Here is a 24,520-nt window from a genome sequence, read left to right as displayed (position 1 = left end):
ATACTTTATGAACATTAAAAGAATAAAATAAAAAAAATAAATGCGATAAAAATTTATTAACTTTATTAAAAGACACAGTATATGGAACAGACAAATAAAAAACTACCTTGGATCCATGAACTACTATACCAGTACAAAAAATAAAAACAAATTAAATATAAAATCATAAAAAAATATATAAATTTGTCAAAAAAAATGGTTTAGGCATGAAATTACCCTCTTTGCCATGTCATTATCAATTTGTTTTTGACTTATGAATTTGAATATCCCATTGATGTCTTTTGCCTAAATTAGCATAAAATTGTTATCGTCATTTGCAAAATTTCATTCTTGCCCTACAATTAGCTTAAACCGTATGTCAATCGTCAACTAATTACAACATAAATCAAACTATTATTCTTCAAATTATTTACCGTAGACTTTAAATCTTTAAAATGTATATCGTTGTAATTCACCTTATTCATGTAGTTTCTGAATTCAATTAATCACAATATTTCTTGTTTTTTTTTATTGGGGGACTAACATTTGATATCCTAGTTAAGCGGGGAATTTTTCTGGATCGGTCATTTATTTTCATATGTTGCTATGCATGGTTATATTTTTGTGCGGCTGTGCTGCATAAAAATTTACTTCACTTTTGTACGCATTTGATTCCAGCTTTACTAAATCCTAATATATGCACTATAAATTTATAGTTTAAGACAGATATATTCTATTTTTGGTTAACTCCTCTACAGCTGATATCAACTGACTTAATTACTCCCTTTCTTTTTGTTTTTGTTTTAATTAACTTTATTTATATCTTTTAATTTTTTATATATTTTAATTTTTTTTAACTTTTTAAACATATGATATAAACATCCCTCTGTCTCAAAGAAACTCAAATGTTATTTTTAATCCTAAATCTTAACCTAGGTAGATCTATAAATGATGCAAACAAATCATAATTTTAAATACTTTTTTTAAATCCACAGTTATCACATGTATATAAAAACTTTTAAACTTAAACACCCCACCACACTATGTAAATATCTTTGAAAATATCTTTTAAGTGTTAAACCTATATCCTAAGTGAGGGTGCTCCGATATATAACGGAGGAAAATACCTTCACAGAACAGTTGAGAGCTGGTACCTTTCAACACAAAGACTCGAGTGCATAGTTGAATTTGCCCAGTCTGGTTACCAGATCTTTTTCTGGTTTCTGGTTCTAGTACATGTCTGCGTCGCGAGGCAATCCAGGCTAGTTCCTTCACTTGAACGGGACCAGCTTATTTCATAAACGACAAAGTAAATGCAATATATTATTTGTAAGTATTGTAGAAAATCCAGACAATTTTCAATAAGCTAGAGCAAATCAACATGTACTTGCATTTGGGTGTTTGTGCTACGAAAAAAACAACAAAAGTATTGTGAGTTCGCAAAATCACTGATGTCAAAAGACCAAATATTAAAATTGGCAACTACAATACACCAGTGACCTTATCGCTATTCCCGGCTGACCCGAGAATCTGTCCCGCTTGAACTTTTGACGTCATACAACAATCACTTTTCCATTGTGGCGTCAGATATTTTGTATTGTGACGTCAAAATTTTACGGGAACCTGTGTGATGTCCAGTAATGGCGGACAAATAGCGATAAGGTGTATGTATACTGTACTTACTGGATGGCTTTAATACTGTGTGATATAACACAAGAACGTAAAACACCTCAAATTCTTTTTCCCAAACTAGCATGTAGACTCCTGTAGTCCTTATGTAGTACAAAGGTACACATGTAGGAATCGAGGATGCTTCAAATATCAAGAACAATACACCTTATCGCTATTTGTCCGCCATTACTGGACATCACACAGGTTCCCGTAAAATGTTGACGTCATAATACAAAATATCTGACGCCACAATAGAAAAGTGATTGTTGTATGACGTCAATAGTTCAAGCGGGACAGATTCTCGGGTCAGCCGGGAATAGCGATAAGGTGTATACACCTTATCGCTATTTGTCCGCCATTACTGGACATCACACATTTTCCCGTAAAATTTTGACGTCACAATACAAAATATCTGACGCCACAATGGAAAAGTGATTGTTGTATGACGTCAAAAGTTCAAGCGGGACAGATTCTCGGGTCAGCCGGGAATAGCGATAAGGTGTATTTGTTCTAAGGCACTAATATTTGGGTCTACGGTTACATTGCATTATTGTTACATTAAAGACTGCAATGTATGATAGATTTATTAAACTTAAACCTTCTATAGTTATGTTGCTTAATTCTTCGATATGTACCATGTGTACTACATAATATTAATAATAATAATAATATTATTCAGCGAATAAGTATTGATTGTTTTGGTGTTGTTAAAAATCATGACTACTACAGTTTAGTTCAATATCACTCTTGATGAATACTTAATGAACTGTTCAATAGAGCATGTACTGTCACGACTGATAAGATCACAAAATATCTGGACTCTGAAAATGAAAACACTGTTTCCACCAATTTCAATCTGTCGGCAAATGTCAACATTAATTGCTTTCACAATTGACTTGTATTTAAAAAACCTAACATGCTTCCAAAAAAAATATTGGACGAAAATGTAAACATCGCAAGAGTAACAAAATATTTTTCACCTGAAGCATGGCATTCAGACATTGAAAGTTTCTTAAACTTCATAAAGGGAAAATGCAGAATGTAATTGTACGGTATGCAATATAGAGCGTGCACATTGCCGTATCACTGGTTTGTGATGGCTGCTTAGAGTGGTTTCACCGAAAATGCGTCGGACTAAAACATGCCCCAAAAACAACATACTGGATTTGTAGAAACTGTCATTGTAAATAAAAAATCAAAATATTGTATGCAATATTGTAAACATCAAATAAAAAGTTTTCAAGTTTTATTTTAATACATATTTATTACTATTCCCATCATACATTGCAGTGCGTTAATGTAACAATAACGCAATGTAACCGTAGACCCAAATATTATTGTTACATTCGTAATTAATCGGTTCCTTACCCAACCCTGCATTCCGGCAATTAGTCTCCAATGTAACAATAATTTTTATATTATTGTTACATTTCCATGAAACTGTAGCCAGTGCCTTGTTCTAAATCAGACCCCATTCATAGTCCAAATTACTGCAACAGGAAGGTGTCAAAGCAAAAAATTGAAAAAGCCTTTCAAGACGTCATAATTTGGGTCGCACGATATTCCGACACCCCACTATTCCTACGCCCCATTGGTCCGACACCCCATTAGTCTGACGCCCCATTGGTCCGACGCCCCATTGGTCCAACACTCCATTAGTCCAACACCCCATTGGTTTGACACCCAATTAGTCTGACACCCCAATAGTCCAATAATGGAAGGTACATTACTGCCGTAATAGAAAAATTATTTCATAGAATCGTTTTTGGCGTGGTATTTGAACTACTCTTTCTTATAAGTATGTCAAAGAAACAGAAACAGATAATACCATATCTCCCATCTGGTATTTAAGAAATACCATTACAATATGCATATAAAGCAATCGAGAACCTTGCAAGTTTTGGTTAACAGTGTGATCTATGGGAAAAACACTCCATTAAAAAGAAAATGTAAAGAACAGTCCTCAGTATAGTGCAGTCTCTCATCGTTCACATAATTTAGTCTCGGAAACTGTCAATACCGAAAAAGTATCATTTGACCATGGGAAGCGAATATTGTTTTCAAGGAAAATGATTTCTGTTCATCTACACTGTCATGACTATACACTAACTTATAGATCGAAATCTTTTAAAACTGAAAGTTGTCCAGTTGTTAATTGATAATACATGTAATATAATCGAAAATTAGTGAGTTTAAAAGTTTGTTCGAAACATCTATAGTAAAATTGTTCAATCACTATATATGAAGACTGTATTGAGGTTGAAACTTCGATAAAACGGATGAAATTTGCTGTCAGAATGAACTTGTATTATAAATACATGAAACATTTGCCACTGGACATTAAAAAAAAGAATCATGTACAAATAGCCATGGGAATGTACATTTAATATCAGCAATTAGATTTGTAATTGCATATTCATAAAACAAACTCTTTTTATGTACATTGTTATTTCCATTCGAGTTTAATTTTTCCTCTTTAAATAAAAACTAATCGGTTGTCTTTTCTTTCCGCTTTACAAATGATCGATCACCGGTCGAAATTTAAATCGATTGCACAGCAAAAGCAAACACGTTGTGTGAAAATAACTCGAGCAACCCACAAAACTTCTCTGACATTGAGACAGGAATGGAATGAGAGTTAGGATGCAAGAACCCCTCAAGAATAACAACTTTTAATAAAAAACAAGACTTTACATGTTCCAATCTATTATGTATCTTTTTATAAAAAGGAGGGAAAACATGAAACCTCCTTGCCCGCCTATACCACAAGATTATTATGTCTCCATGCTTTGCTTTATCAAAAAGTAAAATCTAAAAACACTTTGACCAGCGTATAAGGAAAATTTTGTTTAATTTCTTGACAAAAAGATTGTGTCTCTGTCAGAGCTGTATGGGTCAATTCCTATACAAATCACTTCAAATTATATTCTTGATATTGTTTTATATATATGTTTTTAAAACAGGCCTGTTAATTAAATTTATTTTTCATTTTTTTTTTCCAAAAATGTCTATTAACAGTTATTATCCATATTATCGTTTAGTTGATATAGGTGTTTTTCTGAATTTGAAGCTGACTTAATTTCTTACCGATTCTCTCCAAATAATCACAGTTTTTTTTAGGATTGATATTCAGTTAAACTATTTTCCTGTTTGAATTGTTTTACACTAGTCATTTTGGAGCCCTTTATACATGTAGCTTGCTGTTCGGTGTGAGCCAAGGCTCTGTGTTGAAGGCCTTACTTTGACCTATAATTGTTAACTTTTTATACATTGATTGTGACTTGGATGGAGAGTTGTCTCATTTGCACTCATACCACATCTTCTTATTTATATAAAAGAAAATATGAGATTTTTTAGTGGCGGTTTAACGTCAAACATCAAATATTTCACTAATATTCAGGGCAACAACATATTGACACGAAGACACCAATTTGAGATTGGCCTGACCTGGGACATAATATAGTATACTATTCCAAGGTCTGACGGCCCAACAAATTCTTAAAAGGCTGTCAGATGTCAGAACAATATGGGACTAGAAGATATATCCTACGTTATACAGACCGACATGCTGAGTGGGATATTTAGGTGCATTTTCTTTGCTTCGTATCGTTTTTTTTTTAGCCTGCGACTTTTGTCCAAAAGCCAGGGGTTCAAATTAGCGGTGGTCCGAGGTCTGTGACCTTCCACTATTGCAATCAGACTTTCATTTTTGTTACTAGCTACGCACGACGGACCTTCGATTTGAAAGAAAATAAAAAAAAACTTTGCCAACCCTTTTAACAATCAGTATCGTCATTTCAAAGCCATATTACTATTGACATGGTATACCCCTCGAGAGCGTACTTCAAACCATTTTAAATGTCGGCAAAATAAGTTTGTTAACCCATTAGAAGTGATGAAAGTTGCCTTAAGTAAATTTGTAATTCATTCAGTGCATTAAATACGTCATATTCCTTCCAAAATGCATTTCAGACATCGCTTAATTTTGTAAATTTTCTCGTCCGTCATTGAAATATTTGTACAAACTACTGGTCGTATTCGGGAAAGGACCAGCTATGAATGAAATCCGGATTCTAAGGATAATGACTACGGACCCATAAATGGCACATCTGACAGAAGAATATTGACCCCAAAGCGAAAAATTAAGCATTTCACGCTTTATTTTCATTTTTGATGTAAACAAAGTTCTTTCTTTATTAGTGCTAGATATTTAGTTAGTAGTTTCTGACAAGAGAGGAACTAATATAATTGTGTAACATATGATGAACTTACACAGCCAGGGGCGGGTCCAGGTGAGGGCGTAATGGGCGTACGCACCCCCCCCCCCCCCCTTTAAAAAAAAAAACCTATCGTAATCTGCTAATCTTGTTACATTAGTGCACTTCACAATTATTTTATGTTTTTTAGCAAAAAAAGGTACAAAAAGATTTGATTCTACGCCCCCTCTTTATAATATCATAGAAACGCCCCTGACCACTATGAATTTGAACTGTTACTTTAATTGTATACTCGGTTATGACTTGAACAGTATAAAAAAAGATACATATAGCCCTTTATAGAAGTCACTTCTCCCTATGATCTGAAGTAGTGTAAGCCCTGAGATAATGGTATAATTACCAATAATTGAGACAACACACCCACTCACAGTGACACCCTCCCCAATACAAAAAAAAAAAGATTATTTGAGTTCATAATATACTTGTAAGACAAGTTTATTATTATACATGTTATACCACAGTGACACTGACAGTTTAGTGCTACATTTATATGGTTGCCTGGCAATAAATTTGTAAACTGAACAAAATATTGCATGCAGTTTAAATATAATTAAACAAGCTAACCTAAGACCAAAAATTTTGTATCTTACTGAGTTATGAAAAATTTCAAATAAAGTAGGACCTGGGATTTAGGTTGTGGACCTTTCAGTTTGGAGTGTCAAAGGTCCTGGACCTTCCAGTACCAAATGTTAATTTGAACCCCTGAAAGCCAGACATAGCGATCCTACATTGCTTCGGCGTCGGCGGTGTCCACAAATATTCACTCTGTCATGTCTGTCATGTCTGTGGTTAAAGTTTTTGAAATTTTAATAACTTTCTTAAACTATCCTGGATTTCTACCAAACTTAAACAGAAACTTGTTTATGATCATAAGATAGTATCCAGAAGTAAATTTTGTAAAAAAATAAATCCTGTTTATCCGTATTTTACTTATAAATGGACTTAGTTTTTCTGCCAGTTAACATTACATTCACTCTGTGGTTTAAGTTTTTAAAATTATAATAACTTTCTTAAAATATCCTGGATTTCTACCAAACTTGGACAGAAGCTTGTTTATGATCATAAGATAGTAACCAGAAGTTAATTTTGTAAAAAAAAATCCTGTTTATCTGTATTTTACTTATAAATTGACTTAGTTTTTCTGCCAGTTAACATTACACTCACTCTGTAGTTAAAGTTTTAAAATTTTTAATTACTTTCATAAAATATCCTGGTTTTGTACCAAACTTGGACAGAAGCTTGTTTATGATAAAAAGCTAGTATCTAGAAGGAAATTTTGTAAAAATTTATTTCCTGTTTTTCCGTATATTACTTATAAATGGACTTAGTTTTTCTTCCAGTTAACATTACATACAGTCTGCAGTTAAAATTTTTAAAACATTTATTAGATTCATAAACCATCCCGGATTTTTACCAAACTTGGACAGAAGTTTCTTACAATCAAAAGATAGTATCTAGAGTAAAATTTTTAATAATTTTTTCCCCATTTTTGTTGAGCCTGCGACTTTTGTCGCAAAAGCTAGACATAGCGATCCTACATTCCGTCGTCATCTGAATTAAGGGATAAATCATCAAGCAATGTAAAAATTTTCTTCTTTATCATTTGTTCATTCAACATGTTCAATAAAGTTATGTTTCAACTCTTTTATAAATCTATAGATTTGATTGTATACTGTATTCATTTTTTACAAGCATAACTTTTTTCATACATTTCAAACGTTTTATTTCATTAACTGTAAATCTATTATGTGCATTCCCCTATCACACTGAAAACATGGACAACAGCAAAAGTAGGCGAGACACTGGGTTCCGAGAAACCCTTACGAATTTTTTTATAATAAGAATAGAATAATACAGTTATTTACATTTTGTACTTGTCTCAACTTGGCAGGAAATAATGTATGATTGATTGATTACGTCACTATGTACATGGTTTATATTCGTGATATTCGGGAGTATCAGGACGGCAACAGAATATGTCCATTATGATTATGCAAAATAGGTCTTCAAATATAAATAGCTTATTTAAACAGAGGACTGTGACAAAGATAGGGCAAAAAAGGTGAGAGAGCGAAGTAGTGCTAGTACATGTAATACAGGAAGTGTAACAGGTTGTTATGACATAGCTAAAAATACTAAATAAAATTGAGAATGGAAATGGGGAATGTGTCAAAGAGACAACAGCCCGACCATAGATCAGACAACAGCCGAAGGCCACCAATGGGTCTTCAATGCAGCGAGAAACTCCCGCACCCGGGGTTGTCCTTCAGCTGGCCCCTAAACAAATATGTATACTAGTTCAGTGATAATGGACGCCATACTAAACTCCAAATTATACACAAGAAACTAAAATTAAAAATGATACAAGACTAACAAAGGCCAAAGTATACATCTCGTGCATGAGACATGTGAGAAAACAGTGTATGGACTCCACATTCTTGACATAGCACTCGCGACAAAATTTGTTAATATCATTAAAATAATATATTTATGTGGCATAGAAGTATAAAAGGGGATAGATAATATGTATGGACCTTGTAAATGCAGGCTAAACAAAATCTGGTAGAAATTTGTTGTTACATGTATGAGTAAGCATGGTAAGAGCAAGCTTAAGGACAGGTTTGATACAAATCAGAATAATGTATATTACCTAGTGCTCCATATGATGTCTTTTAGTGAGATTTTACATGTACCTTGTGAGCTTGCAAGTTGCAGAAGGTAGAACTGATTTTAATTGTGTGGAATCAAGTATTGTTTACTTGTGGCTGCTTAAATGGCTAAGATAAAAATCTGGCACATCATATCAGTCTTGTTCTATACAATCATTTATAGTATCACTATGGGTAGTACCAGGACAACTACTTAATATTCTGGTTGATAATTTTGGCATGATTATCTATTTTGATCAAGTTGTATGAACAATAATTTACGTTATCTTTTTTTATAACACATATTAATTTTATTGCACCTTTAATCAGTTAATATAAAAATAAGGAGATGTGGTATGATTGCCATTGAGACAACTATCCGTCAAAGTTTAAATGAAGTGAATGTAAGCATTAACAAGTTTGAGCTTTGTAAAAAGCTGTGGACTGCTTCGCTTTACCCTAATTTAAGGTAATATGTGTGCATGTGGTTGTTGAATTAGTATTCTGGAGGTGTGCCTATATTGGCAGAAGTTATAAAATACAGATAATGCATTTTTGTAAACATTGTATAGGAACATTGTTTAGCAAAACAAATCGTGCATATTGCAGATTAACAAAGCAAATAAACACGTATTAATAATTGATATTTCAATATTGAATTTCAGTGTGCAATATATGCATAATAAAACGAACATGAACTAATGACAGTTGATCGGAATACACATAGTTAATTTTCCGGCATTTGATGTCTTATCCTGAGACAAGAAAAGTCTGTAATTCTTTATCTCATTTAAGCCAATAGCTGTTGCTTTATCTCAGCCGCATCATAAAGCAACCAATCAGAATTTATATGTGATTAGTAATTATTTCAAGATGGCTTGTTTATCGACTGAAACTAATAGCTCCGCACTGTGCGAAGCAATTATAGGCACTTGTATGGCCTTCAACAACAGAAAAACACATACTGTATAGTAATGTCTATAAAAGCATATTTACTGTTAACAATTTACCTATTCTATTTATATAGCTTCAATTAAGTATGCATATACATATGAGTTTTTGAATATTTCGGGAAACTATTCAATAAGGTAGACAAATTTAGATACATTGATCAATGTTGATATTGTAAATTCAGAAATTATTGAGAGGTTTTTATTATGAATAATGCGACTACGTGAGAAATATAGAATAAAGGACTTTTTGTTTTTGATACTGACTTTATCATGGTAAAATATATTTTACAGTGATAAAGTCAGTATCTTAAACATGTTAAACAAAAAGTCCTTTATTTTTTTTATCTATAATTATGAAAAAATGAAAAATACTATAATAAAAAGAGAAAAGAACAAACAAACTACAGTACTTTATTGCGTTGAATCACAGCGAATCACACTTGAAGTCACAGGTTGCATTACATCATTTGAAGTTTGTCACAGTCATGACAGTGCAGAAAACATGTTGTTCTCTTTCACAAAGTATTGAAAGTGAATAATTAATGCATGTGTTCCATTGTTTCTGCTTTAAACATGCCTTAAACAATGCAGAATGTCATGAATGTATTGCAAACATACCGATAAGTCAAATTTCTTTTTAGCTCACCTGGCCCAAAAGGGCCAAGTGAGCTTTTCTCATCACTTGGTCGTCCATCGTCTGTAATCATCCGTTAACTTTTACAAAAATCTTCTCCTCTGAAACTGCTGGGCCAAATACAACCAAACTTGGCCTAAATCATCCTGAGGGTATCTAGTTTAAAAAAAGTATCCAATGACCCTGGCCATCAACCAAAATGGCTGCCATGGCTAAAAATAGAACATGGGGGTAAAATGCAGTGTTTGGCTTATATCTCTGAAACTAAAGCATTTAGAGCAAATCTGATGTGGGTAAAATGTTCATAAGGTCAAGACCTATCTGCCCTGAAATTTTAAGACTCATCAGACAACCCATTGTTGGGTTGCTGCCTATGAATTGGTAATTTTAAGGAAATTTTGCAGTTTTTGGTTATTATCTTGAATATTATAATAGATAGAGATGAACTGTAAACAGCAAAATTGTTCAGCAAAGTAAGATTTACAAATAAGTCAAACATGTCAAAAATTGTCAATTGACCCCATAAAGAGTAATCGCCCTTTAAAGTCAATTTTTTTCACAATTTTTTCTTAATTTTTGTAATCTTTTACAAAGATCTTCTCCTCTGAAACTACATGGCCAAATCAAACCATAGTTGGCCTAAATCATCCTTAGGGTATTTAGGTAAAAAAGTGTATCCGATGACCCCACCCATCAAGCGAGATAGCCGCCTTGGCTAAAAATAGAACATGGTGGTAAAATGCATTTTTTGGCTTATATCTCTGAAACTAAAGCCTTAAGAACAAATCTGACATGCGGTAAAAATGTTCATCAGGTCAAGATCTATCTGCACTGAAATTATCAGATGCATCAGACAACCCCTTGTTGGGTTGCTGCCCCTGAAGTGGTAATTTTAAGGAAATTTTGCAGTTTTTGGTTATTATCTTGAATATTATAATAGATAGAGATAAAATGTAAACAGCAAAATTGTTCAGCAAAGTAAGATTTACAAATAAGTCAAACATATCAAAAATTGTCAATTGACCCCATAAAGAGTTATCGCCCTTTAAAGTCAATTTTTTTTCACAATTTTTTCTTAATTTTTGTAATCTTTTACAAAGATCTTCTCCTCTGAAACTACTTGGCCAAATCAAACCATAGTTGGCCTAAATCATCCTTAGGGTATTTAGGTTAAAAAGTGTATCCGATGACCCCACCCATCAAGCAAGATAGCCGCCTTGGCTAAAAATAGAACATGGTGGTTAAATGCATTTTTTGGCTTATATCTCTGAAACTAAAGCATTAAGAGCAAATCTGACATGCGGTAAAAATGTTCATCAGGTCAAGATCTATCTGCACTGAAATTATCAGATGCATCAGACAACCCCTTGTTGGGTTGCTGCCCCTGAATTGGTAATTTAAAGGAAATTTTGCAGTATTTTGTCGAGCCTGCGACTTTTGTCGCAGAAAGCTCGACATAGGGATAATGATCCGGTGGCGGCTACGGCGGCGGTGGCGTTAGCTAACTTCTTAAAAGCTTTATATTTTAGAAGCTAGAAGACCTGGATGCTTCATACTTTGTATATAGATGCCTTATGTTACGAAGTTTCCGTCTGTCATATGTCCAATGTCCTTGACCTCATTTTCATGGTTCAGTGACTACTTGAAAAAAAAGTCAACATTTTTTGTAATGTTAATTTCTTTCTTATTATGAGTAATAGGATAAATATATTTAGTATGTGCGTACCTTGCAAGGTCCTCATGCCCGTCAGACAATTTTCATTTGACCTCGACCTCATTTCATGGATCAGTGAACCAGGTTAAATTTTCGTGGTCAAGTCCATATATCAGATACTATAAGCAGTAGGTCTACTATATTTGGTATATGGAATGATTGTAAGGTGTACATGTCCAACTGGTAGGTGTCATCTGACCTTGACCTCATTTTCATGGTTCAGTGGTCAAAGTTAAGTTTTTGAGTTTTGGTCTTTTTTTCTAATACTGTATGCAATAGGTCAACTATAAATGGTGTATGGAATGATTGTAAGGTGTACATGTCTAGCTGGCAGGTGTCATCTGACCTTGACCCCATTTTCATGGTTCAGTGGTCAAAAAAGTTATGTTTTTGAGTTTTGGTCTTTTTTTCTAATACTATATGTAATAGTTCAACTATATTTGGTGTATGGAAATATTTTATGATCTATATGTCAGTCACGCAGGTTTTATTTGACCTTGACCTCATTTTCAAGGTTCATTGCTCAGTGTTCAGTTTTTGTGTTTTGGTCTGTTTTTCTTATACTGTATGCAATAGGTCTACTATATTTGATGCATGGAATGATTGTAAGGTGTACATGTCTAGCTGGCAGGTGTCATCTGACCTTGACCTCATTTTCATAGATCAGTGGTGAAAGTTAAGTTTTTGAGTTTTGGTCTTTTTTTCTAATACTATATGCAATAGTTCAACTATATTTGGTGTATGGAAATATACTATGATCTATATGTCAGTCAGGCAGGTTTTATTTCACCTTGACCTCATTTTCAAGGTTCATTGCTCAGTGTTAAGTTTTTGTGTTGTGGTCTGTTTTTCTTAAACTATAAACAATAGGTCAACTATATTTGTTGTATGGAAGAATTGTTAGCTGTACATGCCTGCCTAGCATGGTTCATCTGACCTTGACCTCATTTTCATGGTTCATTGGTCAATGTTTAGTTTACTTGGTTAATGTTTAGTTTATGTGACAGTTGTAATAAAGCTTTATATTTAGGACTATCAACTTAATATAAATGATTAGTAAAGAAGGCGAGACATTTCAGCGTGTGCACTCTTGTGGTTATTATCTTGAATATTATAATAGATAGAGATAAAATGTAAACAGCAAAATTGTTCAGTAAAGTTAGATCTACAAACAAGTCTCCATCACCAAAACTGAGAATTTTGTCATTAATTCTTTTCTTGTCTTTAATGTTGTAGAGTGTCCTTTGTTCAATATGCACTGCAGCACATAGACCAAAGTGAATGACACAGGCTCTTTAGAGCCTCTAGTTTTACATAGCAAAGAAGCATACGATTTGAATCATTGTTTTAGAAGTTCAGGTAAAATCTGTTATTTACTTGTAAATTATCAGATGAATAATTTCCTTTAAAATCACATTTATCTTATCCTTATACGCTTGGCGTTCAGCCAGAAGACGATCGCACTCATTCATGAATTTAGGAAAGCACTCTGAAAGCAGACAATTATTTTTTCAGGTGTGGGTAGCATGTTTGTAGATTATCTGAAAGCTCATGTCTTGTTAACCTCATAACTATTTCAAATATTTCAATGAATGTAACTCGAGCTCAATTTTGGTCTAATTTTTAGTTTTCATGTTTTTTTTTCAAGTCATGTCATTTATTTTTCAACCTGGACCGTTGAAATATTGAAGGCCCTACCGTAACCTGTAATTTGTTCACTTATTTGTTTTTCAGTCTATGAATCATAATAAATAACTGTCGATGCATTTGCAATAAAATCACATCTCCTTGTCCCATAAAAAAAAGATAAAAAAATGTGTATATTTTATTTTTTTGATTTTAGGGTCCATCCTGTGATTGCGGTACCTTTTTGGTCACCATTTATGTGTTGCGTCTAAATATGAATTGTAACACTTTATAGTGACTGAACAGGTTGAAAAAATCCTCCTCAAGAAACAGAAAAAGAAGACACATTGGAACAGCACCATACTATTTAACATGCAAGCTAAGCTGCTTATAGATAGATCTATAGGGATAGTAAGGTAAGCTATCAATAGATTAAATAATAATAGGGATATATAACGAACTTTTTCTGTTCAAATTTTTAACGCAATTTAGACAAAACTGTTCAAAAAAGCTAAACAAACTTTATTGAAACAATGACAAGTATTAATCACCCAAAAAATCGTGCGTTTCTGCGAAAAAAATTACGTGTGATTTTTGTGAATGAAAGGAAAAGTAGATCCTTACGCGGTGCACTCGCACATGTCAAATGTGAACTGACCCAATAATTTTTTTATCATAACCAGTCCAAGGATACTGACATTATCAAAGAGTACACATCAAAGGAAAAATGTACAAAATTACCAATAATCACAATTATAAGAACTCACATTTTGTTATATGTTCATGTGTATGCAGATTTTCCTAAAATCGCAACAATAAATGAATGCAATAATTTCTGAATTTACAGTACATAAAAACAGATTTAAAAATGTTTGCACTTATACAGTAGGTTTCTTCACCTATATTGTATGTATAGTTTTATTAAAACTTCACTGAACAGTGAAATTGATATTGATCTTTTGGTAGCTCGATTCTAAATTCACACATGTTTTATCCTTAAGTGTAAACAACAGTCTAAATTGATGAGGTAAGCATTTTCATTTTAGATCTAGTATAAAAGTACATGTGATCTACACATTATGTATGTGATTCAGGTACATCATGCTGTCAAATTTACTTGATTGTCTGATTATTATAATTATATATTTGTGTAATGAAAAGGTAGCAACTATTAACCATGATTATTCTAATAGAGATGATGCAGTGTAGCTGTAATAAATTGTAAAAGAATCCCACATTAAATTGCAGGTGTCAGAAAATAGGTCTGAACTTGAAAGGACAAAATGTACAGAAATGTATTAACATGATTAATACACAGTCACATAAAATTGAAAATGACCGTATACTGCATAGTATAACTCACGTATTGACACTAAAGAGATTTTAAAAATATATCTATGTTCATAAGGTTATTCTTCTGTTTCTTTGTTTTTTTTCTGATTTTATTTATCATTTTTATGGTAATTATGTCCCAGATTTAAATTTTATATGACCACAAACTTTTTGTTGGCGTCGGCCAAAGTCATTTGGTTTCCAGACAGTAACTTGAGAATAAGTGTATGGACCTCTATGAAATTGTACCACAAGGTTCCATATAGCAAAAAAGGAAGGTTGGAATTGATTTTTTGGGGATTATGGCCCTAGCCGTTTAGGAAAAGGGTGCTTAAAACAATACTTTTCTAATACTTTGTATACATTGCTTATTTCTTGATCAATTTCAATGTGGTTTAATTCAATTTCTTGAATTCTTGGGTTCTTTAATATGCTGAATCTAACCTGGTATTTAGATTTTCGATTTTGGCCCTGTTTTTGAATTGTTCCGCATTGAGGTCCAAAGGGTCCAAAAATAAACTTTGTGTGATTTAAAAAAAAATGAACTCTAGGGGTTCTTTGATATGCTGAATCTTACCATGTATTTAGACTTTTGATTATTGGACCGGCCTTCAATAAGGTCCAAAGGGGTTCTCTTATATGTTGAATCTAAACTTATATTTAGATTTTTGATTTTGGACCTATTTTTCAAGTTGGTCCAAATCTGGGTCAAAAATTAAACTTTGTTTGATTTCAACAAAAATTGAATATATGGGATTCTTAATCTTTGATATGCTGAATCTAACCATGTATTTACATTTTGAATTTTGGGCCCCCTTATCAAATTGGTCCACATTGAGGTCTATAGGGTCCAAAATTTGAAATTGTTTGATCTGTTGATTTCATCAAACATTTAATTTTTGTGGTTCTTTGATATGCTGATTCTTACCATGTATTTAGATTTTGGATATTGGACCATTAAAGGTAAAAGTCCAATTTAAAATTTTTCTGTTCTTTGACCACGTTCATTCTGTGTCAGAAACCTACATGTATGCTGTGTCAAATATTTAAACACAATTCAAATTCAAAGCTGTATCAAGCTTGAATGTAGTGCCTATAATTGCCCCAACTGTTCAAGTTCGACCCCTGCAGTCGTTTCAAGCTGCGCCCGTGGAGCATTTTATTGAAATTTTTTAAAGATATCAATGAACTTTTCTTTTCTTGTCAGACATACAATTTAAAGCTTATATTTATACTCTATAGGCTTAAGCTTTGCTACTAAAGAATTTTACTCTATGTAGAAGCCCAAGTATTGAAAGCTTTGTATTTTTTCTTGTGAATATATCAAACGGTTATTTTTATTCAAGTTTCATGTTACATTTTGGCATAAATTAAATGTATAGTTCTTTCCGCTGTTAGACATGTTAGAAATTGATTCCCTATTACCTAGTTTCTTAATGAAGGCTTTGTATGCAATACACATAAAAAATACAATTTTTATGCCTCAAATTGCTAAATTTTGTACAATATTGCATCTTCAGATACCTTATTAAGATTTCAACATTAAAAAACAGAAACAAGAGGTACAATGTATAGTTTTTAAAATTTAACCAGAAATTGAGGTAGAAATGAGATTTTACACTTTTACTTGGCACTTTTCTTTAAATCAGTTTTTGTCGCTTTTCAGTGTAAACTTCTAACCTTCATAAAATATTTATTACTCAACCAATTTTCAAAAATAAAAGGCCATTTTACTCGTATTAGCTAACAGAATGTTCACAGAAAATAACTGAAAATGGAGAATTTGAAAAAAAATAATTACTATTAAAGTGTTAAGGTAAAAATACACAGTTAGGAGTGTGTTTTCGCATTTTGGCCCTCGTGGATTTTTCAAATATGAAAGTTATTGTACAATAAAATTCATGTTTAGACAGCTTATGACTAATTTAGCCTTCAAAATGGGTTTATATATAAGAACATCAAGATTATTGTCTACATGTTTTATGGGCTATTTTCTGATAGATTGTACATATTTTCATAGCTAGAATGACCATAGGTCCAGAAATTATTGTAATGTTTACAAACACTATTTTTTCAAACGAACTTTTATACGCAATTTTACAAAAAAATGAAACGAACGACATATGTTTTTATTGGATCCCTTGATAGATATATTTAAACAGTTTCAGAAAAGGTATCACTCCAAGGGAATGAAATTCTAATTTTTGCCTAGTTTTGGTCAAATATGTGACATCTTTATCCCCTTTTTGCAATATTTTATTGCAAATTTTATAAATGCAGATTGTTGCCATGGATACATCAAAAAAGAAGTTATATTTAACCATTTTAACTCCTTGATATCAAATCTATGGAAGATACTGATTATATACATATGCACATATATGACACAAACAGTAAGCTTAATTTGTAACAAAGCAAGGAAAAGGGGATGGTAAAATTTATGAGGTTAAATTTAAATATTTTTTCCTAACTGTATATATTGATACCTAAGGGGCCAGCTGAAGCGCGCCTCCAGGATGCAGGATTTTTTCGCTGTGTTGAAGACCCTTTGGTGGCCAAATTCTTGATTGTAATACATTTATATTCATTATATTTGGGTGTATGTAGATTGAATTGGTCTGTACTTGAGGTGCAGTAATTGTGGATGTGTACCTCAAGTAGACATATTTTTGTTCGAGCATATTGTTTTTCTTAAATTGTTTAACATTTCATACCGATATAACATGCTACTTTTATTATTCTTCCCTTAGTTTATTTATTTTGTATTTACATTGTAGCATAGGTCAAATTTATTTGTTCAGTGCATGTTCACTGGTGTTAATATGTCCTTTGCTTGAGTTAAGCTATTTCAGTTGATATTCTATAGTGTGTCTTTCTATGTTGTGATGTTACACTATTGTTTCAGAAAAAAGAGTGAAGGTTTGGTACAATTAAAACGTTTAAACCCGCTGCATTTGTTTGCACCTGTCCTAAGTCAGGAATCTGATGTTCAGTAGTTGTCGTTTGTTGATGTGGTTCTCGTTTCTCGTTTTTTATATAGATTAGACCGTTGGTTTTTCACGTTTGAATGGTTTTACACTAGTAATTTGTGGGGCCCTTTATAGCTTACTGTTCGGTGTGAACCAAGGCTCCGTGTTGAAGACCGTACTTTGACTTATAATGGTTTACTTTTGTAAATTTTGACTTGGATGGAGAGTTGTCTCATTGGCACTCATACCACATCTTCTTATATCTATATAAAGCCTGTAGAAAGTTTAAATGGTAACACACATAAGTATTCATCAGGGTGGGTTGTATGTATTCGTAGATACAATCGGTCTGTACTTGAGGTAGAGTTGATGTGTACGTCGAGCAGAAAGAACAAGAATATCATTGTAAGATGACCAGGGGGAGCATAGTCAATATCTGTGAAAGGTAATCAGAGGTAACCGACGTCAATGGATGTGTAAGATGACCAGAGGTAACCAACGTCAAAATATGTGTAATGAAAAAAAACATCATTGTAAGTTTACCACAAGGTACCATAGTCAATATCTGTGCAAGGTGACCAGAGGTAACCAAAGTCAATATAACTAGAGGTAACCAACGTCAATATATGTGTTAGGTGAGGTAACCAAATTGAACAATTGTGTAATGTGACCAGAGTATAATTGAAAGGTGACGAGAGGTAAAAATAGTCAATCTCCTTTCAAGGTTACCAGAAGTAACCAAATTAATCATTTGTGTAAGGTGACCAGAACATCAGTGTGAGATTTCCAGAGGTAACAAAAGTCAAGATATGTGTAAGGTGACCAGAGTTATACAGAGTGAATTTCTGTGTAAGGTGACCGGATGACAAAAGTGAAGATATGTGTTAGGTGACCAGAGGTAAAAAATAAAATATTTGTGTAATGTGACAAGAACATCATTGTAAGGTTATCAGAGGTAACCATAGATAGTATCTTAACAAGGTGACCAGAGGTAACCAAGTTCAATATATGTGTAAGGTGACAAGTGTTATCCAAAGCGGATATTTGCGTAAGGTGACCAGAGGTAACCAAAGTGAATATCAGTGTAATATGACCAAATTAAGCATATATGTAAGGTGACCAGAGCATTAGTGTAAGGTAACCTGAGGTAACAATAATCAATATCTGTGTAAGGTGAGTAGAGGTAGTTAAACATAATCTCTGTTAGGCGAGCATGGGTAACCAAAGTCAACATATGTCAAATTATGGTGAAGAGAGGTAACCAAAGTCAATATCTGTGTCAATTGAGTAGATGTAACCAAAGTCATTATATCTACAAGGTGACCAGAAGTTACCATATTAAACATTTGTGTAAGGTGACCAGAACAGCAGTATAAGGTAACCATAGGTAACAAAAGTCAATACCTGTGCCAATTGAGTAGATGTAACCAAAGTCATTATATCTACAAGGTGATCAGAAGTTACCATATTAAACATTTGTGTAAGGTGACCAGAACAGCAGTGTAAGGTATCCAGAGGTAACAATAGTCAATATCTGTGTAAGGTGAGCAGAAGTAACAAAAACGCTATCTCTGTTGGGCTAGCATTGGTACACAAAGTCAACATATGTGTAATTATGGTGAACAGAGGTATCTAAAGTCAATATCTGTCTAAAGAGAACAACGAGAACCAATGTCAATATTTGCCTAAAGAGAATAAAGGGAACTAAATCTGTGTTCCGTGACCAGAGGTTATCAAAGTCAATATCTGCGTCAATTGAGTAGATGTAATCAAAGGCATTATGAGTGTTAGGTGACCAGAGGTAACCACGTTAGTTATATGTGTAAAGTTAACATAACATAAGGATACGGTGACCAGAGATAACCATAGTCAATATCTGTGTATTGTGATCAGAGGTAAATAAATCGATATCTGTGATAGGATATATTGTGTAACAAAATTTTACAATCTGTGTAAGGTGATTTGAGATTACCACATTTATATCTGTCTAAAACAACAAGATTATCATTGTAAGATGATCAGGGAGAGGCATAATCGATATCTGCGCAAGGTGACTTGAGGTACAGTTGATGTGTACGTCGAGTAGAAAAGCCTGTCGAATGTTTTGATTGTAGTACACATTATTGATCATTAGGTCTTGGTTTATGTAAACGTAGTTGGTCTGTACTTGAGGTTCAGTTGATGTGTACCTCAAGAAGACAAAGCCTTTCGAAAATTTTAATTCTTACACACATTAGTATTTATAAGGGTTGGTTGTACGTAGATTCATTCGGTCTGTACTTGAAGTACAGTTGATGTGTACCTAAAGTAAACAAAGCCTTTCAAAAGTTTTAATGGTAACACACATTAGTATTCAACAAGGTTGGTTGTATATTTTCGTAGATACAATCGGTCTGTACTTGAGGTACAGTTGATGTGTACGTCGAGCAGAAAGAACAAGAATATTATTGTAAGATGACCAGGGGGGAGCCTAATCAATATCTGTGAAAGGTAATCAGAGGTAACCAAAGTCAATATATGTGTTAGGTGACCAGAGGTAACCAACGTCAAAATATGTGTTAGGTGACCAGAAGTAAACAAATCAAATATATGTGTAATTTGACAAGAACATCATTGTAAGGTAACCACAAGGTACCATAGTCAACATGTGTGCAAGTTTACCAAAGGTCACCAAAGTCAATATATGTGTAAGGTGACCAGAGGTAACCAAATTGAATAATTGTGTAATGTGACCAGAGTATTATTGTAAGGTGACGAGAGGTAAACATAGTCAATATCCTTTCAAGGTTACCGGAGTTTACCAAATTAATAATATGAGTAAGGTGACCAGAACACCAATGTTAGGTAACCAAAGGTAACCAAAGTCAATATATGTGTAAGTTGACCAGAGTTATCCAAAGTGAATTTCTGTGTAGAGTGACAAGAGGTAATCAGATTTAATATTTGTGTAATGTGAACAGAACATCAGGATGCGGTGATCAGAGATAACCAAAGTCAAAATTTGTGTATTGTGATCAGAGGTAAAGAAATCGATATCTGTGATAAGGTAACCAAATTGAATAATTGTGTAATCTGACTAGAGTATAATTGTAAGGTGACCAGACGTAAACATAGTCAATATCCTTTCAAGGTGACCAGAGGTAACCAAATTAAATATTTGTGTAATTTGAACAGAACAATAGGATACGGTGACCAGAGATAACCAAAGTCAAAATTTGTGTTTTGTGATCAAAGGTAAAGAAATCGATATCTGTGATAGGTGATATTGTGTAATTAAAGTTAACATCTGTGTAAGTAAGATGACCAGATATTACCACAGTCATATCTGTCTAAAAAGAACCAGATTATCGTTGTTAGATGACCAGGGGGAAACATAGCCAATATCTGTGCAAGGTGACTTGAGGTTCAGTTGACGTGTACGTCGAGTAGACAATGGCTGTAGAAACTTGTGATGGTTATACACATCAATATTCATCAGAGTTAGGAGTATGCAGATTGAATTGGTCTGTACTTGAGGTGCAGTTGATGTGTACCTCAAGTAGACAAAGCCTTTCAAAAGTTTAAATGGCACATTAGTTTTCATCGGGATTGGTTGTATGTAGATTCAATCGGTATGTTCTTGAGGTACAGTTGATGTGTACTGCATGTAGACAAAGCCTGTCCAAAGTTTTGATGGTGATATACATTAATATTTATTATATTTGGGTGTATATAGATAGAATTGGTCTGTACTTGAGGTTTAGTTGATGTGTATCTCAAGTACACAAATCCTTTCGAATGTTTCAATGCTAACACATATTAGTGTCCATCAGGGTTAGTTGTATGTAGATTCAATCGGTCTGTACTTAAGGTGCAGTTGATGTGTACCTCAAGTAGACAAAGCCTTTCAAAAGTTTTAATGGCACATGAGTATTCATCGAGGTTGGTTGTATATAGATTTAATCGGTCTGTACTTGAGGTACAGTTGATGTGTACGTCGAGCAGAAAGAACAAAAATATCATTGTAAGATGACCAGGGTGAAGCCTAGTCAATCTCTGTGAAAGGTAATCAGAGGTAACCAAAGTCAATATATGTGTAAGGTGTCCAGAGGTAACCAACGTCAAAATATGTGGTAGGTGACCAGAGGTAACCAAATCAAATATCTGTGTAATGTGGCAAGAACATCATTGTAAGGTAATCACAAGATATCATAGTCAATATCTGTGCAAGGTGACCAGAGGTAACCAGAATCAATATGACTAGAGGTAACCAACGTAAATATATGTGTAAAGTGACTAGAGGGAACCAAAATGAATAGTTGTGTAATCTAACCAGAGTATAATTGTAAGGTGACCAGAGGTAAACATAGTCAATATCCTTGCAAGGTTACAAGAGATAACCAAATTAATCATATGCGTAAGGTGACCAGAACATCAGTGTAAGGTAACCGGAAGTAACCAAAGTCAATACATGTGTAAGGTGACCAGAGTTATCCAAAGTGAATTTCTGTGTAGGGTGACCAGAGGTAACCAAAGTGAATATATGTGTTAGGTGACCAGAGGTAACCAAATTAAATATTTGTGTAATGTGAACAGCAGGATACGGTGAACAGGGATAACAAAAGTCAAAATTTGTGTATTGTGATCAGAGGTCAAGGGATCGATATCTGTGATAAGTGATATTGTGTAACTAAAGTTAACATCTGTGTAAGTAAGGTAACCAGCACAGTCATATCTGTCTAAAAAGAACCAGATTATCATTGTAAGATGACCAGGGGGAAACATAGCCAATATCTGTGCAGGGTGACTTGAGGTACAGTTGATGTGTACGTCGAGAAGACAATGCCTGTAGAAACTTTTGATTGTAATACACATCAATATTCATCGGAGTTGGGTGTATGCAGATTGAATTGGTCTCTACTTGAGGGACAGTTTATGTGTATCTCAAGAAGGCAAAGCCTTTCGAAAGTTTAAATGTTAACACACATTAGTATTCATCGAGGTTGTATGTAGATTCAATCGGTCTGTACTTGAGGTACAGTTGATGTGTACGTCGAGCAGAAATAACAAGAATATTATTGTAAGATGACCAGGCTGAAGCCTAGTCAATCTGTGTGAAAGGTAATCAGAGGTAACCGAAGTCAATATATGTGTTAGGTGACCAGAGGTAACCAAATAAAATATCTTTGTAATGTGACAAGAACATCATTGTAAGGTAACCCCAAGATACCATAGTTAATATCTGTGCAAGGTGACCAGAGGTAACCAAAGTCAATATGACTAGAGGTAACCAACGTCATTATTTGAGTAAGGTGACCAGAGGTAACCAAATCAAATATATGTGTAATGTGACAAGAACATCATTGTAAGGTAACCCCAAGATACCATAGTTAATATCTGTGCAAGGTGACCAGAGGTAACCAAAGTCAATATGACTAGAGGTAACCAACGTCATTATATGAGTAAGGTGACCAGAGGTAACCAAGTGAAATAATTGTGTAATCTGACCAGAGTATATTTGTAAAGTGACAAGAGTTAAACATAGTCAATATCCTTTAAAGGTTACCAGAGATAACCAAATTAATCATAAGCGTAAGGTGACCGGAACATCAGTGTAAGGTAACCAGAGGTAACCAAAGTGAATATATGTGTTAGGTGACCAGAGGTAACCAAATTAAATATTCACTGTGTCTAAACTACCCCGGCAAAAAATGTTTAGACTCGAATGTATCTAATATCCGGCAACGGAACATTAATAGGCAGAGAAAAGGTAGTTTTCTGTTTATTTATTTGTTATTGTTATGATATCGAAGAATATTTATACATATATAACTATTTTCTATTGTGAGATGTAATATTTTCTACAACCGTTCTAGAATAACGGAGAAATAAGTAATAATGCATGTCAAAATGACGAATTGAGTGAACCTTGTCTCAAATTTGCTTAATTTCTCCGTAAATTGTTCACATGGTACGGAAAGAAAGGTACATAAAGAAAGATATTGACATGGAGATTGCAAAACTAGTCAGTTTGAGCATCTCAATCCTTGTATTTCTGCGTATGGAACGAAAGAAATGGGTCATGTCAAAATGGAAGCACCCGGTTTCGTCATTGTCTACAACCCGGTTTTGTCATTGATTTCACAAGGCAGAACCCGGTTTTGTCAAAGAAAAAAATGCATAATCGCATAACATATTTGAACTTAAGAAATTAAAAGGAGTTTGGTGGCTGGTTGGAAAACGATTTCTTACAGAGGACAACTTATCATTTATTTGAATCTGTAAATACTTGAATTCCTACTTTATTGGAACAAAAATAATTATAATTTTGCTTTGCATTTTAAAGAAATACTCTAACTGCAAAAAAAGATAGAAATTAAGGTAAAACCGCAAATTGAGGTTAAAGCTCTCTATACGTTTTTTTATATGAATTGTGTAAATTTTATTGTTTAAACTTAAAATTAGAGTTTATGGTCTTAAAATTGATGGACGCATATTTGATATGTAGTTTTCTTGCACAACAAGATGGTTATCTTTCGGCGTTTTGCATTTGCGCCGATCTGCATTTCATTTGCGCAGATTATTTCTTTCATTTGCGCTGATTTTTTTTTCTTTCATTTGCGCTGATTTTTTCTTTCGTTTGCGCTGATTTTTTCTTTTATTTGCGCCGATTGTGTACAGGTATATAACAGGTAAATGTTATTTCTTATTTATCATTTTATACCTCTTCCGTTAGCC

Source organism: Mytilus californianus, unplaced genomic scaffold, assembly GCF_021869535.1.
Source record: "Mytilus californianus isolate M0D057914Y unplaced genomic scaffold, xbMytCali1.0.p SCAF_13, whole genome shotgun sequence".
NCBI lineage: Eukaryota > Metazoa > Mollusca > Bivalvia > Mytilida > Mytilidae > Mytilus > Mytilus californianus.
The sequence above is the reverse complement of the archived record's forward strand: the minus strand, read 5'-3'. Positions refer to the sequence as shown.